This window comes from Furipterus horrens, unplaced genomic scaffold (assembly GCF_987537825.1).
Source record: "Furipterus horrens unplaced genomic scaffold, mFurHor1.1.pri manual_scaffold_8, whole genome shotgun sequence".
NCBI lineage: Eukaryota > Metazoa > Chordata > Mammalia > Chiroptera > Furipteridae > Furipterus > Furipterus horrens.
Genome location: NW_028327178.1, coordinates 8,833,606 through 8,847,715, shown reverse-complemented (window position 1 = coordinate 8,847,715; position 14,110 = coordinate 8,833,606). Strand labels below are relative to the sequence as shown.

Below are 14,110 nucleotides of genomic sequence, written 5' to 3'. Positions count from 1 at the left end.
GTCAGGTAAGGTAGCATTCCCAGTTTATGGGACTGGGACAAGGTCATTGTTGGGGGCCATTATTCAGCCTACCACAGAGAAAGGCAAATCTCACCACCATTAGCACTTTACCCATTGCCCTTCCTCAACATCCTCATTTTTTAATTGAAATTGAGGCCCAGGGTCACAGGACTTAGCCAGGGCCCAGGTCTGAGCCAGGGCTGAATTCCAGCCTGGTCTGGTCTCCTAACTCAAAGTCCTTTCTCTCTGGCACTCCGGTCCCCGTTGCCTCCACCCACCATGATAAGGTGATATTTACAAATCATTTCCTTTTCCACATTTTCACCAAGCGGTTACCAAGAAGTGTTTTCATCTCGCCCCAATCATTACCTCTGTCCTTCAGCCAATCCCCACTAAGTTCCACGCACCACAGGTAAACCTGACTCCAGGCAGACCCCTCCCTACAGCCCAGATGAACCAGCAAGCCCCGCAAGTATCTGGGGTGGGGAGCAAGCTCTCAATTTTAAGGGAGCAACACCAACAGAACTTTCTAAGACAGACGCATGCAGTAACCGTCTCCAGGACAATGTGTAACAGGTGACGTCTGTATCCTCCAGGTTTTTTCTTTTTTTTTAAATTTTATTATTATTATTTTTTTACTGTGTGGTTGCCTCTCACTCGAGCCCCCATCTGGGGACCTGACGTGCAACCTAGTCATGTGCCCTGACTGGGAATCGAACCAGCGACACTTGGCTCACAGGCCGACGCTCAATCCACTGAGCTACAGCAGCCAGGGCTCCTCCAGGTTTTTAAACAACCTGTTCAGGACCCCATGGGACACTGCCCCGCTTGGCGACTTTCCATGGCTCCTTTCTGTCTTCCTCTCCCTTGAGGGAACTCCAGAGGGGGGAGGGGTGGTCATTAAGGGTCTCAGTTAGTGGTCTTCAGGAAGTAGTGGGGAAGGCTTTCTAGGGGAGGGATGTTCTAATACGATGGTCACCCTTCTGCTGCCGGTTGGAGTTTCACCTCTCCCCGCTCTCACAGGCCTGTCGCGGGGGAGAGAACGTGGTGCTGAATCACAGCCGCGTTAACCGGAGAAAGGGAACAGTCACACACACGCGTCTCACCGCCACGCTCGCCTCGCCTGACTGTAGTCTGATGCGGAAACGGTGGGAAGAGACAGAATCAGAGCCACATCAGGACACAGCTGGTATCACACCAGCAACTCACCGACTCTGCCCCCCAAACTATAAACTAACAGCAAGTAGGGCTTTTAACAGTCACATGGAAGAATTCGAATGAGACTATTATACTTTAAATGAGCTAAGGAGAAGGGGCAGTGCTGGAATATGTCCTGTGGCTGGTGTCCATGCTGACTCCAGGGAGCCATCATTTTATACAATTATAACCAATATTTGGAATGATCTTAAGGGGCAGCATGATTCCACACATCTAAGAGTCAGCTTTGGTGACTAATTCAGAAAAGCAAACCAATGCATTTGGTAAAGCTTTTCAACAAGGGTAGCATCATAAGGGAATTCTGGCTCACCGGCAGTCAGCCATAACCACACAATAAAATTAGGATGCTCTAGTCTTGCGACTCATTATGTTGGCAAAACCATAGCCTCAGAATAACCTGGCTGAACTACAGGAGAGTACACCCGCTAAGTATTCCCGAGATCTAGGTTGTCAGGGAGCCCCAAGTTCTCGTCCCGGCTCTGTTGTTAACTCACTGCGTAACCTGGACCAGCCACTCACCTTCCCTGGGTCTCAGAGCTCTGATCAGACTGGACAAGAGGGGCCCCTGGGGCTCCTCCTTCCCAAAGACCCATTAACAAAATTTACCGGCTGACTTCTACCTGAAGTTAGATGCCAGTGGGGTGAGGGAGGCCAGTGAGGACAATGAAGCTGATGCTGAAGACTCTGAACAACTAAAAGCTGGAGAACGACCTGCTGAAATATACAACGGGCCCTTCTCCTGGGAAAGCCGGAAAGCCACAAAGCCAGGGGGTCCCGGGTGGGCACTTGTACTTACCTGCAAGAGGGCCCTGCACTCTTATGCCACCTCCAGCACTCAGAGCCTCCCAAGTGCAGGCACAGAAGGGATGGGTGACGTGGGGTTCATCCTCAGTGTGCAGACTCCCCAGGGCATCATCCCTAGGGTGCTGTGGCCACGGAGGGTTCAGCACGCAAGTCGCTGTGACCCAAGGGTGGTGATTCATTGGAGCTGGAACCTGAGCGTCTATGGGATGTGCTTCCCCTTCCTCCTGTCCTCACTAGGGGCGGGGAAGGTGGGCAACACAGCAGTCTGTCCTCCTGAGGGTCCGCAAAATTAGCTGCATAAACTGAAAACCGGATTCACAGAGAGCTGCTGAGCTCTCTGGGGACTCAGCTCCCTGAACAGCGAGTCCTATGAAACAAATGCGCTTGCTTAAGTGGGAGCCCAGAAAAAAAAGTGACAGGAAAATTGAGGACTTGCTATAAAACTCATCTTCTAAAAGCCATAATTATCACAATATTGTCACCTAAGCATTATTTACAAACACCCTTCTGCACAATTCCTGCTCTTTGAACAGCCCTCGTCCAGATTATAGTGCTATTACTCAGGGTAACATTTTAAATTAATTAGGTAGTAAAACAAGGAAAACCCAGCATTTTTCAATCAACACTTGGGAGTGATATAATTAAAATAGATGCAGGGAACAGGCATAAAAGAGAGAGAATCTGACTTCCTAGCTTTGCGCCAATAGTTTCGACTCATCGGTCATATAATGCATCAGTTTTCAAACACTGTTGTGTGTGTTACTCATTAGATGACCCCCAACACTGTCCCAGGGAGAAAATGTAGACATCGTCTGTTTTTCAGATGAGAAAATGGAGACTTTTAGGAAATCAAATGATTCATCCAACATCAAGTCACAACAAAAACCCAAATCACCAAATTCCTTATTTCAATGCCTCCAACTTTGTGTCCACGGGGGTTTGTTCATATCAAAAGCCGTCATATCTTTAGGCTGAACCTTGCTTTTCAACCCTTAGGACCTCTGGTTTGACTCCTGGAAAAATGAAGCAAACTTGCCACAGCTGCATAAAAACAGAGGTTTCTCCACCAGCAGAGACGGCCTGTTATCACTGCAGTTCCTTCAACAGCTGCCACTTCTGACACACACACACATGGTCACGCCACGTGGTTCATGGTCACATTCTGAACCTACAGGGGCACAAAAGCAGCAACTGACCCCGCACTCCGCGTCCACGTCACCGAGGCCCAGGCCAGCCGTCAAAGGTAGGACTGCGGGCCTTTGTTCAGTCCATCGTTGGACGGTATCCTATCACATAACAGGTCTCAGCCTCGGCCCTGTTAATCAATGGTCACTTAAAGTAAATTTGTCATGGGCGTGTATAAACATCTCCATTCAATCATGTTGCCCAGAACAATGCATTTGCCCTGTGAGTGTAAATAATCAGATAACTCACACATCAGCAGCAACCAGAATAACTCGAGTCTGTGCAGAGGGGGTGGGTATTTTTTATTTTGGGACCTTCTCTGCTACTAAATGAAGTAAACAAAGCAGGACAATTGCTCTGTGCTCAGCATGGTCTGTCCCAACCTGGAGTCAGGCTGCCCCAGCTCTCTTTGAGCCGGCTGGATTCCCTTCCCCCACCTCAGTTTCTCACGGGGCCATCTAGGCACTTTGGGTGTGACCCTCTGGGACCCACCCAAGCCCCACTGGCTGCCAGCTCAACAGAGACTTCCTGCCCCGGCTCCTGCCCCTTCTGAGCCCTTCCGGGGTTCCTGCGCCCACCGGGTGTGGAGCTCACTGGGCTCCAGCTGCCCCTTCCTCCCCAAAGTCACCTGCACCAGCCACACCTACAGCCCCTACCCTAGGACCAAGAGCTGTCCCTGGGACACCGCCGCCTCTGGAAATATTCACCAGTTCTGTCTCCAGCAGCCCATTGCAACCCGCCACCCCGAGGGGACATTCAGGCTGCCACCCTCCTGCAGTCCCTCCACCTGATCTGCAGGGGACGTCCACCCAGGGGCCCGCCCGGCAGCTGCTCAGCCAGCGCCGCGTGCCAGACGTCGCTCCTACTCCAGCACCTCTCTGCAGGCCTGCCTGTCAGGTGCGACCGTCTCCCCGTGCACAGAGGGCTGGCGGGTGACCATCCTCGTGCCCACCCTCCCTGTTCACTTGAGGTCTGCCACCAGCCGCCCGCGGCAACCAACGCGCTACCCTGCAGACGTCACGGTGCAGCAGATTAAACCATTTCCATAGAGATAAGGAACCTGGGGTCCCTTCTGAGAAGAAATGTGCTTACGGTCAGTCAGTGAGACTGGGACAAAGCCAGGACTCAATGCGGGGTCTCCTGGCTTCCTTCTTCCTGAACGAACCCAACTGGGGGCAAAGTCCGCGTTTCTTATGCAGCAGGCGACGTCCATTACTGAGTGCAGGCGGGCAGGCAAGGAGGCACTGTGTCACCCACGTGGGCCAACCTGCTGCCCCGGGGCCACCCTGTATGACGGGCACATGCTGGGGCTCCGGGCAGCCCAGCCACCTGCCCGCACCGCGTACTCGCGCCACCTCACAGAACGGGACAGTGTGCACCGGCTCCCGTCCCCACCTCAGCACCTCTGATAAAACCGATTGTTTCCAATAAAACTGGAAGGACTTCGTACTTCCCAGAGGCACCATCGAGGCCTCTTGGTTTCAGGCCTGGTTGATGGACGTGAAATCGGCAGCGGAGCAGTTTTGGCGCTAACACACACTCTGCGCTGCTTCCGCAAGGCTGCGCAGCTCGGGCAGCCTGTGCTCCCAGGGACCCCACGACAGTCGTCAGACCACCACATCATGGCTGCCGTTTCTGGAAAGAGCCAGGGCATTGCATTCCCATCGGGGTGGGACATGCGACCTCTGAAGATGGCCTTGAAGCTGCGGTGTGAATGAATTCCAAACCACCTGGGGTGGGGGTGGGGGCATTGTCACATCTTGAATGGTGTCTCCCCAAAAGGTATGATAAGTCCTAACCAAATATGTCAGAATGTAGCCTTGTGGGAAAATAAGGTTGTTGCCCATGCTGATTGGTTAGGATGAGGTCATACTGGTCTGGTGGCAGAAGGCCTTAATCCAACACAGCATGTGTCCTTCAGAAGAAGATACACAGAAGAAGAGAAGGCCACGTGACGACAAGCGGAGGTCAGAGTGATGTAACTACAAGCCAAGGATCACAGGCAACACTTGAAGCTGGAAGAGGCAGGAGGGACTGTCCCCTACAGGTGTCCGCAGGAGCGCAGCCCTGCTGACACCTTGACCTTGGACTTCTAGCTTCCAGAACTGTCAGAAGAATCATTTCTGTTGTTCGGAGCCACACAGGTTGCGGTGCTTTGTTACAGCTGCCCTAGGAAATTAATACAAGGGGGAAAAGGACAACTGAGGAAACCCACAAGCGTCTTGATTTAGAAGCCGCCCCGAACAGGAAGGAAAACACGTGTCTTTGCCCAGGAATGGCTCTCACGGCACGGCCACCTGCCTGGCTGGACTGGAGGAAGGGAGACGATGCCCAGAGATGCTCGAAGAAAACTTCCTTCCCCTAAAAAGCTCGTTCATCTCATTCACGTCCTAAGCGGGGAAAAAGCGGGGCGAGCGGGGGGACCGATTTTTCTCCCTGTCCATGTACCAAGTCCTGCCTCCTCCAGCCTGACCCTCTTCATTCCCCTCTGCCACACACGCTTGTAGAAAGGTACCAGACAGGTGTTTTCATATACAGGAGCTCACTCAATCTTCACGACCATTTGTGTGGTGGGGGAGGAGGGAAGGTATTGTCACCCCGTTCCACAGAGGAAACTGAGGCTCAGAGATCAGAGGCTGCTAGCAGATGAGATGACCCCTCCTGAAAAGGACTTCAGTTGACAAAGCAGAAGGCTTTTCAAATAGGTGCAAGGAGGGTGTGAAGGGGGAGGTCCTAGGAGCCTCCTGTGTCCAAAACAAGGCAAAGCTGGTGGCCTTGAGAAGGAGCCCTGTTACCTTTCCAGCTGTTCAGATAACATTGCTATAGATACAAGCCACCTTTCTTTGACCAGCTTTGTACATTAAGTGTCTACGTGGAAAAGAACATCTCACAGGCCTGAAATGGAAGAGTCCTGGTCCTTGCGCTATCTCCTCCTGGACTTCCAAATCTTTCAGCGCTCCCACATCTGTCATCCTGCCCAAGGTGGAATTCAGAGGGAGAGGCTGGAGCCCCACAGACACGTGTCCAACAGCCTCTCATGACCGTAGGAGCCCGTCCCACAGCAACAGCTGATAAGGGGGAGAAGGCAGGGACGGAGAGGGGTGGCGGGTGTCCCAGCAAAGAATCAGATTGAGAGGCTTAAGCTGAAAAGTGCTGGAGATAAACTTGGGTCAGAGAGCTGACCGCGATCAGCTGCCTTTGCCACGTATCTTCTGTCCCTGGTCACCGAGAAATCTTGACTTCATTTTAAATGGCTCCCAATGTGCAGCCACGATGCTGGGCACATAGATCCCCGATACCTACCACTCACCACTCTGGGAAATGATACCCACAAAAAGCCATTCCACGTTCTGTGAGCTTGAAGATACTGAACACTACTGAAAAGAATGTAAGAATTCTTTTTCAGATTTAAATGTCTACTTATTTCAGAATGAATTAGTAGTTCTCGGGATTCATAATGTTTAATTCATTAATGATAACTACAGCTTGAAAATTTGAAAGGAAATTGCTTCTGGGATAAAATTAAATGCGAAACTCAAAGCAGTGATTTATGGTTGCTTCTATCTAAATGACTCATCCATGTGACAAACCTGGTTGGCAGCAGAAAAAAGTAATACGATTTCCCCCATTACTTTTTCATACTTCGCTGAATTGGTTTGCAGACTGACTAAACCCACGGCCTAGATAATGCCCCACTACTGGGAATTTGGTACTGGAGTAGTTGTGGAATTTTGTACTGAGTCTCTCTCAACTCACAAAGGTTCATAATGGACTAATACTTTTGTGCCTCAGAAAAGACTTTTCTCAACGTTAGTGTTTAGTCATACAGTCCAATAGATTTCCAAGGAAACCCATTTTAAACTGAAGGCAAATGTCCCCATGATATCTGTCCACATCTCCCCCCAAAACCTGCATGAGCCCTCACCAGTGTGGCGCAGTTGGTTGGAGCATCGTCCCATAACCGAAAGGTTGAGGGTTCAATCCCCAGTTCAGGTGTGTATAGGAGGCAACCAATCAATGCTTCTCTCCTGCATAGATGTCTTTCTGTCTGTCTCTCCCTCCCTTCTGCTTTCTATAAAAGCAGTGAAATAAATGCCCTCAAGTGAGGATAAAAAAAAAGAAAAGAAAAAGAAATCTCCATGAAAGTCTAAAAACGGCTTTTTTTGTTTCCTTTGCAAGGAAGGCTAGCCAGCTGAGGTGCAAGTCCCTCCTTCTCTGTACAAACAAGTGGGCATTGGAGCAACCCTGTCGTCCAAAAGACAAGATAATAAAATGCTTCTGCGCTTTCACCAAGCCCTGGTTATTCTGCCTCCTACAATTTCTCTTGGGTCTGTCCCTACAACCACCCTTGGCTAGCGGAGAAGCAGGCAAGGCAAAAGACTCTTCGACATAAACCCAAAAGGAAAAGAGAAAGGAACTCATTTATGCCGAGTTTTCTACGTACCAGCTTCAGACCTCAGAGACATCACTTCATTTCTATGGGCCTGCCCCCGGTTCCTACCGCAGCTCGTTCTGAGAATTAAATGAACATGTACATGTTACTTACAACAGCACCTGGCGCCTAGCAAGGGCTCCACACAGTCATCATTATTAACCTTCACCGTGACCTCCTGAGACGGGTATTGCTGGCCTCGTCTTCAGTGAGATCATTTGCTTAGGAGGGATTTGCTCAGGATCAGAAGGCTGATAAATAAGGAACAGAGTGGGGCCATAGCCCTCAGTCTACCAAGTGACCACCATCTCTGCTGTTTTCACACCACAAGGAATGTATCTCTAATGGTAAAACCATGGCCTCTGCAGGCCCAAGAGATGAGATCCCATTGGTGTCCCGTGACATGCTGATGACATGCTATCAGAAGGAAGGGCTGGGGTGGGCAAGGAGTGATTCCGGAGCACGACCAGGGTGAGGGGCCTGGCATGTTCTAGCCACCTGTGAACTGCAGAATCCCGCCCCACTGAGTCTCATGGTTTTCCCGGCTACAAAATGGGAAAAACTGACTCGGGACGCGGTGAGCCCCTGACAGCAAACGTGGTAAAAGCTACAAGCTCTTGAGACAGAGACCGCAGAAAGGGGTCCTGCAGGACAGACGGCGGCGCGGCTGCTGAGGAAACTGACGTCCGTCCAGCCCTGGAAACAGGCTTCATAGGGCGGGCTAGAGAGTAACAACACTTATTTTTAAAAACTTACTACCAGAGCCAAAAATATTGCTAATGTGACCCTGATACTGTCTGGTTAAAAACTCTGAATGAACTCTGCGCCGTCTAATTTTTATTCTCTAAAATAGTCCTAAAAACTTACCCATTTTCATTACGTATTACAAATCCACATTAGGCCTCCCTCCTTTCTGGCTTGTCTTCGCCTACATTTGAAAAGCATTCACTGTTCTACTAAAGCAACTTCCCTCAAAATTATCTCATTATTCTACACTTGCACAATTTTGTCATGGATATAATCACTGCCATCATGCCTTCAGCAGCTCTTTGTCGCACTATAATTTCCAGATGAATTTTTGGGGTGGAGACAACACAGCCACAATAAGATAATTAATTACAACTCTATTACGACTAGAGCACAGAGAGATGGAAATTAAAATGCTAACATTTTTAGTATTTCATTTTTAATATCATGTTCATCTTTGTATCTAGGAAATTAATTACTATAAAGATGTGCATCGTTAGTATATTTCGTTTCTGATCGCTGCTGCAGCTGCTCCTTCTGCTACAATGACTACTTCGGCAAAGTCTGAAAGCCCACTGCATTGTAATGGACAGGCATGCCCCTGCCACAGCTGATCGGATGTGGGGTTTCCACCAGAACTCACCCCCTTGCAGCATAATCCTGAGCAAGCCCCTAAACTTCTCTGTGCCTCAGTTTGCTCATGCAAAAACTGGGCACAAAAAACAGAACCTATTCCTAAATGATCCTGAGAATTAAATTGGGTAAATTATATAGAGCATCACAAAATGCCGTGGATTTAGTCACTGCCATGTCCACACTAGCAATGATCTCCTTAACGTATACCTTATACACTCAATTCAAAGATATTCAGTATTTAAAATCCTACTAGAAATGTTGCACTCTGATATTCTAACATGGGCAGGCCTCGTATCTCCCAGGGGCCGGGCTGCCGGCGCCGTGTGCTGCTTTTTCTGCCGGCGAACCCAACTCCTGATTATTCAAAAGTCAGTTATGAAGAGCACTCCACCTAACCCATTCTCTGAAGGTATGAGAGTTCTTTCTCCAAAACCCAAAGAGAGTGGACTTATTCTTGAGAGAATGGAACGGGCCAGGGTGCAGGACAGCAGCGTCTAACTGATTGATTCTAATTATGGACTTGAGACTTTGTAGGGCAGGGACTGACGGAACTGAGATGGTATTAGCACACAAAGCTCACGAAAGAAATGGGAAAGCCATTGCGCTCCCAGGGTATTTTCCAAATCTATCTTAATGAGCATAGTTTCCTTCTTTTCATTCACAACCATTCCTCATCCTATACTCAGTGACTTTTGCCTGATTAATTTCAGAAATATTAGAACTAATTTTGAGTTTCGACTATTGTTTCATCCATTTGGGGTCAGAGTATATTTTGGTTCCTGATAATCTACCCAACATCTTACATGAAACCCAAGGCAAAACTCAGGGTCATTTGCCTCAATCCAACTTTCTTGCTGCCACGGTCAATGGCTTTTGAACACTAGATAGATATAAACGGAGCCAACAGTGGGACCCAACATATTATACTTCTGATGGCAGGTACAAGATCCAGCTACCAAGATATTGAGCACTCAAAGACAAAAAAAGAATTCCCTGCTGAGACAGTCCTTAACCAACCAGTAGCATGAAGACACCATAACCCAAATAGCATGGGGGATCTTAAAAAAGTGGGAGATCACTGCAGTCTTTAAGGCTATTAAGAACAGGTTAGAGATGTAATATCATGACAACATTTACTGGTGAAAAAAATATGACTGGGGTACCTGGGATGCAAAGACACTTAAGGTGGGCACAACCCTTAAAGGACCCACATGTATCACGGGTCAGCAGCTGGCCTTCCCCAGGACATACACCAAGTTCTGCCAAGTGTGGGAGGCAGCCAAGGTCACTGTCAGGTGCAACTGCCTGGGATTCAGAGAACAGATTCGAATGGGGTATTAAAGGGAGAGGTAGGATTTGAATAGAAGGACAGGGGAAGAAAGAGAAGGCAGGCATCCTAAAGGAGGCAAGAAGGGGAAGTCAGGTGAGCCTGCAGCAGGTCTGGGAGCTGATGAGCTATTGGGTTGGCTAAGAAGTTCATTCGGTTTTTCCATAAGATGGCTCCAGTAGCGCTTCGAAACAATTGTTAGGTTGTATTGTGACAGTGGTCATATCAGCGTGCACTTGAAAACAAAAAACATCAACATGGGCGAATTTTTGTTTAGCCATTTTCATACTGATGGGAGAAAAATACACATTTTCGGCAGAAAAAGCTCTGTGCAGAGTGTGCAGAAGGTGCTGTGGCTGATCGAACGTGTCAAACGTGGTTTGGGAAGCTTCGTGCTGGAGATTCCTCACTGGACACTGCTCCACAGTCAGGGAGACCGGCTGAAGTTGACAGCGATCATATTGAGACGTGAATTGAGAACATCGATGTTACGCCACGTGGGAGAGAGCCGACGTACTCAAAATATCCATCACTAAAGTTATTGGTGAAAATGAAAAATGTGTCTTTTATTTTACAGAAAAAAAACTAAACAGACTTTTGGGCCAACCAATAGTGGCCAGATCAGAGGAGCAAAGTGTCTTCCAACCAGGTTCCCAGGATTCCAGGGCAGGGTTCCGTACAGAATATTCCTCATGCACTGTGTGCAAAATATTTTAAATCTTTTAAATCTAGGAAAAGTCAAAACTAACATGGGGATATAAATATAAACTAAACTACACCATAGCATGAAGTCACGTATCACTTCCAGTTTTCAATAAGCGTGCGCCCTCTGCTCCAAGAATCAGATTCTTCTCTGTTCCTACCACTCCTTTGGCCGATGCCCTTCCCCAGCCAGCTCCCTGGAGGCTCTGTCCCCCATTTGGCGGCGTGGTTCAACCTCAGACTCATAATGACCATCTGGATGTGGATTAGTCTCAGAGGTACAGCTCTGACCTGTTGACTAAATGCCATTTCCAACGGGAACTCTCGATTTCTCCCAAGTCAGGTCTTTTCCATGCAGTTTTATATTTGTTACCATTATTCACCCAGTACTTCAGATCTGAAAACCTGTTTACCTCCCCACCTCATTTAATCAGTCTCCAAAAGTCCACTGATTTTATCTGTAAAATGTGTCTTTTGTTTACTCATCCTTTCTATCCCTGTCACCTACCCCTGGGATGCGGGTCTCTGTCATCACTTCACCGTAGCACCAGGGCCTCAGCTGATCCCCCACCTTTGTCCTTTCCTGCTCCAATCCCTAGAGACTGCTGCCAGATTAAGCTTCTGAACACACAGCTTCATACCCATACCCTTCCCAGCCCTCAAACCTCAATGGCTTCCTACCAAACAAGCCCAAAGTCTCTGTTCCCATCAACCTTTCTAATCCGTTCCCTACTAGTCTGGCTCACAGCTCTATGATCCAGTCATAACACATGATTTGTTGTCCAGAAGACAAGTGCCACCCTCCCCCACCACCTCACTGCTACTGGAACGCCACTCCACCTGCCCGCACATCCAGATGGCTGCCTCCCCCGGCTTCAAGGCCACGGTTAAATGCTACTCTTCCGTGGAGCCCTTCTAAAATCTCTAGCAGGAAGTCATCTTATCCCCTCCGAACTACAGCAGCACTTCATCCAGTACCACCTGGCCTTTGAGTTCCTTGTATACCTGTGTTCTATGCCTACAGGAGTAACCTCCTAAAGGAGCATCTCTATGTGGAAGCGATCAAACCAACGTTCTAAGTCAGTTAGTACCTTCCTCCAAGGGGACATTATGCCACGAGTTATGGAAGACACAAGAGTATCCGCTGAGAGCTCTATTGGGAAATTATGTTCAACCCATGCAAAAATAAGTAAACCCACGCACTAATACCAATACTCTCTATTTTTAATCCTCAACCAAGCACCTGTTTCCATTGATTTTTAGAGCTACACGAAGGGGGGGGTGGGGAGAGAGAGAGAGAGAGAAATGTAAGAGAAACATCGATTGGTTGCCTCCTGTATACACGTCGACTGGGGATTGAACCCGCAACCTAGGTATGTGCCTGACCAGAAACTGAGTCAGCAACCTTTGGGTGTATGGGACTGTCCTCCAACCAACTGAGCCACGAGGCCAGAGCTATCAATAACTGTTTACTCATCATATATTGATGTTAATTCAAGTTATGAAAATACAAGACATTCTCCTGAATGGAATGAAAAATCTGAGGTAGCATATCTCCGTGGCTTCTAACATAAACCCTGGAGCCATTCAGGGCTGGGTTCTAATCCCAGCCCTGACACTTACTCACTTTGTGACTTCAGGCAAGTCAGTTAGCCTCTTTGTGCCTCAATTTCTTGTGAATAAATTAAACCAGGGATATTAATAGCACCTTGCCCATTAGACTGTGTGAGAATTTGGCACATACTGTATGCAAAACACTTAGAGCCTGGCACATAATTAGTGTCATGCTTGTTAGCTAGTTTTCTTATCACTGTGAAAATGTTTTCTATGGGAAAAAATGCAAGAATCAGATATTTGGCAGTTCAAATGCCTAGCAAGATTTTCACTAGAGAGACGTTGCCACCCTAAAATCGTCAAGCCAGATTTACTCTATTTCCTGACAGGGATCCTTTGATTGACAGGTAGGGTGAAATCCCCCCCGGGGCGGCTCTTCGTACAATGAATTGACCACCGTGAAAATGGAGCAGGCGCCAAGACCACTAAATCAAACACAAAGCTTCCAGCCATGGAGGGCTGGCCCACAGACAGCCACTGTTCCCGCTGCTGTCACTTAGCAGGGTGCCAAAAGCAGCCAGTTGACGTTCGCATTTTTGTCAGTGGCTCTGCGTAGACACAACCACAAATACAATTCACTGCTGCAAACGAATCGAGAACAGTTCCGCTTTCTAAAGGACAGTCATCCACAGCGTTCGGCTGCATATGTGAGTCCATTCCAAAGCCCATCGCATCACACAGTGGTTTACTTATTAATGGGGTTGGGGACCAGCTGGGACAGTAGGGTAGCAACATCTGTCATTTTCCCTCAGAACTGTTAGAATACATGAAACATAAATGGCCCCAAACATTTCAACTGGAACTTGTGTTGCAGGTACACAGTCATTCATAGTAAAATGAAAACTGCCGGGACACTTGATGCCTTATTAGTGTTTACTAAGATTATTTACAGCTCAAAACTGCTCACTAGTCACATGCCCGGATTAGAGTGGTAGAACGACAAATTCACACTTATCATCATCTTTTCTTCTTATTCCTGCCCAAGGACGTGCCCATTGATTTTAGAAGGGGGGGGGGAGGGAGAGTGAGAGAGGGAGACATCAATGTGAGATAGAAACATTGATCATCCACCCCTTTGTGGGCCCCAACGGGGGACTGAACCCACAAGCCAGACATGTGCCCCAACTGGGAATCAAACCCACAACCTTTCAGTCCACAGGACAATGCACCAACCAACTGAGCCACACTGGCCAGGGCTATCATCATATTATTTTCTGATAAGAATAGCAATTATAAATATTACAGCAATAAGACTGATACTACATAAGAACAAACAAACAAACAAATCTCTGTTTCCAAAACTGGAATCTCTATTTTTATTCACCACAGAAGTTTACATGGCTGCTTCCGCAAGGTCTCTTCACCCCAAGTGTGAGAGGTGGTTAGGCCAGGTAGACTGACGGCCAAAATAAACACCCCAAAGTCCCATTGGCCTAATGTAGTAA

General features: G+C 48.2%; 1 protein-coding gene across 1 annotated transcript in view; it reads right to left on the bottom strand.

Moving 5' to 3' along the window:
• RNF152 (ring finger protein 152) overlaps nucleotides 1-14,110 on the bottom strand; it is a 60,254-nt gene that overhangs the window by 32,600 nt on the left and 13,544 nt on the right. The window lies entirely within an intron of this gene.